Source organism: Durio zibethinus, unplaced genomic scaffold, assembly GCF_047325235.1.
Source record: "Durio zibethinus cultivar Kanyao isolate XHJ-2024 unplaced genomic scaffold, ASM4732523v1 HiC_scaffold_402, whole genome shotgun sequence".
NCBI classification, from domain to species: domain Eukaryota; kingdom Viridiplantae; phylum Streptophyta; class Magnoliopsida; order Malvales; family Malvaceae; genus Durio; species Durio zibethinus.
In genome coordinates, this window is record NW_028323025.1 from 1107501 (window position 1) to 1112500 (window position 5000).

A 5000-nucleotide genomic window follows, 5' to 3' on the forward strand; every position below is an offset into this window, starting at 1 on the left:
TGAGTTCTCAGAGGTTTGATGAGGGATAGGGGGCCAACACAAGGGCCAAGCACCAGCACCCATCGCACGTCATGTGCGCACACCCCCCCGGCCCCCCTCCCAATCGCCGGAACCCCAATGCCGCCGGTCAGGTTCTCCGGCGGTACTCCGGCGATGCTCCGGCGATGCTCCGGCGATGCTGTCCCGAGTGAAAAAAATGCGGCACCAGCACATGCTGGAGCCAAGCATGGGCACCGTGGCTCAAAATCGAACTTCGGCCAAGGCCTCGACCATCAATGGCACATGATGACGCATGGTGATGGCACATGCATCGACCATCATCGGCATAGGCTGCCCTTCGGTACGGGCACTTGCCTCGACCGCCATCGGCACAAGCTGGGCCCTGGTGTGGGTTGTTGCCTCGATCACCAGCGGCACATGCTGAGCCTTGGTGCGGGCGGTTGCCTCGAGCACCATCGGCAGACCCTGGGCCCTGGTGCGGCCGGTTGCCCCGATAACCATCGGCACACGCTGGGCCCTGGAGCGGCCGGTTGCCTCGATCACCATCGGCAAAAGCTGGGCCCTGGTGCGGGCGCTTGCCTCGACCACCATCGGCACACGCTGGGCACTGGTGCGGGCGCTTGCCTCGACCACCATCGGCACACGCTGGGCCCTGGGGCGGGCGGTTGCCTCGATCACCATCGGCACACGCTGGGCCCTGGTGCGGGCGGTTGCCCCCAGCACCATCGGCACACGTTGGGCCCTGGTGCGGGCGCTTGCCTCGACCACCATCGGCACACGCTGGGCCCTGGTGCGGGCGCTTGCCTCGACCACCATCGGCACACGCTGGGCCCTGGTGCGGCCGCTTGCCTCGACCACCATCGGCACACGCTGGGCCCTGGTGCGGTCGGTTGCCTCGAGCACCATCGGCACACGCTGGGCCCTGGTGCACCATCGGCACACGCTGGGCCCTGGTGCGGGCGCTTGCCTCGACCACCATCGGCACACGCTGGGCCCTGGTGCGGGCGCTTGCCTCGACCACCATCGGCACACGCTGGGCCCTGGTGCGGCAGGTTGCCTCGAGCACCATCGGCACACGCTGGGCCCTGGTGCGGTCGGTTGCCTCGAGCACCATCGGCACACGCTGGGCCCTGGTGCGGGCGCTTGCCTCGACCACCATCGGCACACGCTGGGCCCTGGTGCGGCAGGTTCCCTCGACGACCATCGGCACACGCTGGGCCCTGGTGCGGCAGGTTGCCTCGAGCACCATCGGCACACGCTGGGCCCTGGTGCGGTCGGTTGCCTCGATCACCATCGGCACACGCTGGGCCCTGGTGCGGGCGGTTGCCTCGACCACCATCGGCACACGCTGGGCCCTGGTGCGGCAGCTTGCCTCGAGCACCATCGGCACACGCTCGGCCCTGGTGCGGTCGGTTGCCTCGAGCACCATCGGCACACGCTGGGCCCTGGTGCGGCACGTTGCCTCGACCACCATCGGCAGCCTCGACCACCATCGGCACACGCTCCGCCCTGGTGCGGCAGGTTGCCTCGACCACCATCGGCACACGCTGGGCCCTGGTGCGGGCGCTTGCCTCGACCACCATCGGCACACGCTCCGCCCTGGTGCGGCAGGTTGCCTCGACCACCATCGGCACACGCTGGGCCCTGGTGCGGGCGGTTGCCTCGACCACCATCGGCACACGCTGGGCCCTGGTGCGGGCGCTTGCCTCGACCACCATCGGCACACGCTGGGCCCTGGTGCGGGCGCTTGCCTCGACCACCATCGGCACACGCTGGGCCCTGGTGCGGCAGGTTGCCTCGAGCACCATCGGCACACGCTGGGCCCTGGTGCGGCAGGTTGCCTCGAGCACCATCGGCACACGCTGGGCCCTGGTGCGGGCGCTTGCCTCGAGCACCATCGGCACACGCTCGGCCCTGGTGCGGTCGGTTGCCTCGAGCACCATCGGCACACGCTGGGCCCTGGTGCGGCAGGTTGCCTCGACCACCATCGGCACACGCTGGGCCCTGGTGCGGGCGCTTGCCTCGACCACCATCGGCACACGCTCGGCCCTGGTGCGGTCGGTTGCCTCGAGCACCATCGGCACACGCTGGGCCCTGGTGCGGCAGGTTGCCTCGAGCACCATCGGCACACGCTGGGCCCTGGTGCGGGCGCTTGCCTCGACCACCATCGGCACACGCTGGGCCCTGGTGCGGGCGCTTGCCTCGAGCACCATCGGCAGACGCTGGGCCCTGGTGCGGCAGGTTGCCTCGAGCACCATCGGCAGACGCTGGGCCCTGGTGCGGCAGGTTGCCTCGAGCACCATCGGCACACGCTGGGCCCTGGTGCGGTCGGTTGCCTCGAGCACCATCGGCACACGCTGGGCGCTGGTGCGGGAACTTGCCTCGACCACCATCGGCACACGCTGGGCCCTGGTGCGGCAGGTTACCTCGATCACCATCGGCACACGCTGGGCCCTGGTGCGACAGGTTGCCTCGAGCACCATCGGCACACTATCGGCCCTGGTGCGGGCGGTTGCCTCGACCACCATCGGCACACGCTGGGCCCTGGTGCGGGCGGTTGCCTCGAGCACCATCGGCACACGCTGGGCCCTGGTGGGTTTAGGCACATCTTCAAATTTCTGCCGTGCCAATGCCATTTTTATGGCTTGTAAATTCATACAATGGTCCCCTAAGCCTTCACGTGAAGTTTCGTTGGAAGATGACTCGTTTTCTATTTTTCACGATTTTCGAAACTTTTTGCGGTTCGGGAATTTTTAAAATTTTTTTATAAGGATTTTTGGCCCCAAATTTTGTAGGCATGATCCTTCTATTTTTGTTGGCATGCACAAAAAAATTCAGCTAAAAACTCGAAGTAGAGAAGATTTTGTGACCGTTTGAAAAAAGTGTCCCCATTTCAGACACTTTAACGGCTACTGGTAGCAAACCTGTAAAATCTCAAATGCTCTTTAAGGGGGTGTGAATTCTCAGAGGTTTGATGAGGGATAGGGGGCCAACACAAGGCCAAGTACCAGCACCCATCGCACATCATGTGCGCACACCCCCCCGGCCCCCCTCCCAATCGCCGGAACCCCAATGCCGCCGGTCAGGTTCTCCGGCGGTACTCCGGCGATGCTCCGGCGATGCTCCGGCGATGCTGTCCCGAGTGAAAAAAATGCGGCACCAGCACATGCTGGAGCCAAGCATGGGCACCGTGGCTCAAAATCGAACTTCGGCCAAGGCCTCGACCATCAATGGCACATGATGACGCATGGTGATGGCACATGCATCGACCATCATCGGCATAGGCTGCCCTTCGGTACGGGCACTTGCCTCGACCGCCATCGGCACAAGCTGGGCCCTGGTGTGGGTTGTTGCCTCGATCACAATCGGCACATGCTGAGCCTTGGTGCGGGCGGTTGCCTCGAGCACCATCGGGAGACCCTGGGCCCTGGTGCGGCCGGTTGCCCCGATAACCATCGGCACACGCTGGGCCCTGGGGCGGGCGCTTGCCCCCAGCACCATCGGCACACGCTGGGCCCTGGTACGGGCGGTTGCCCCGAACACCATCGACACAAGCCGGCCCTTGGTGCGGGCTCCTGGCTCGACCACCATCGGCACACGCTGGGCCCTGGTGCGGGCGCTTGCCTCGACCACCATCGGCACACGCTGGGCCCTGGTGCGGGCGCTTGCCTCGACCACCATCGGCACACGCTGGGCCCTGGTGCGGCAGGTTGCCTCGAGCACCATCGGCACACGCTGGGCCCTGGTGCGGCAGGTTGCCTCGAGCACCATCGGCACACGCTGGGCCCTGGTGCGGGCGCTTGCCTCGAGCACCATCGGCACACGCTCGGCCCTGGTGCGGTCGGTTGCCTCGAGCACCATCGGCACACGCTGGGCCCTGGTGCGGCAGGTTGCCTCGACCACCATCGGCACACGCTGGGCCCTGGTGCGGGCGCTTGCCTCGACCACCATCGGCACACGCTCGGCCCTGGTGCGGTCGGTTGCCTCGAGCACCATCGGCACACGCTGGGCCCTGGTGCGGCAGGTTGCCTCGAGCACCATCGGCACACGCTGGGCCCTGGTGCGGGCGCTTGCCTCGACCACCATCGGCACACGCTGGGCCCTGGTGCGGGCGCTTGCCTCGAGCACCATCGGCAGACGCTGGGCCCTGGTGCGGCAGGTTGCCTCGAGCACCATCGGCAGACGCTGGGCCCTGGTGCGGCAGGTTGCCTCGAGCACCATCGGCACACGCTGGGCCCTGGTGCGGTCGGTTGCCTCGAGCACCATCGGCACACGCTGGGCGCTGGTGCGGGAACTTGCCTCGACCACCATCGGCACACGCTGGGCCCTGGTGCGGCAGGTTACCTCGATCACCATCGGCACACGCTGGGCCCTGGTGCGACAGGTTGCCTCGAGCACCATCGGCACACTATCGGCCCTGGTGCGGGCGGTTGCCTCGACCACCATCGGCACACGCTGGGCCTTGGTGCGGGCGGTTGCCTCGAGCACCATCGGCACACGCTGGGCCCTGGTGGGTTTAGGCACATCTTCAAATTTCTGCCGTGCCAATGCCATTTTTATGGCTTGTAAATTCATACAATGGTCCCCTAAGCCTTCACGTGAAGTTTCGTTGGAAGATGACTCGTTTTCTATTTTTCACGATTTTCGAAACTTTTTGCGGTTCGGGAATTTTTAAAATTTTTTTATAAGGATTTTTGGCCCCAAATTTTGTAGGCATGATCCTTCTATTTTTGTTGGCATGCACAAAAAAATTCAGCTAAAAACTCGAAGTAGAGAAGATTTTGTGACCGTTTGAAAAAAGTGTCCCCATTTCAGACACTTTAACGGCTACTGGTAGCAAACCTGTAAAATCTCAAATGCTCTTTAAGGGGGTGTGAATTCTCAGAGGTTTGATGAGGGATAGGGGGCCAACACAAGGCCAAGTACCAGCACCCATCGCACATCATGTGCGCACACCCCCCCGGCCCCCCTCCCAATCGCCGGAACCCCAATGCCGCCGG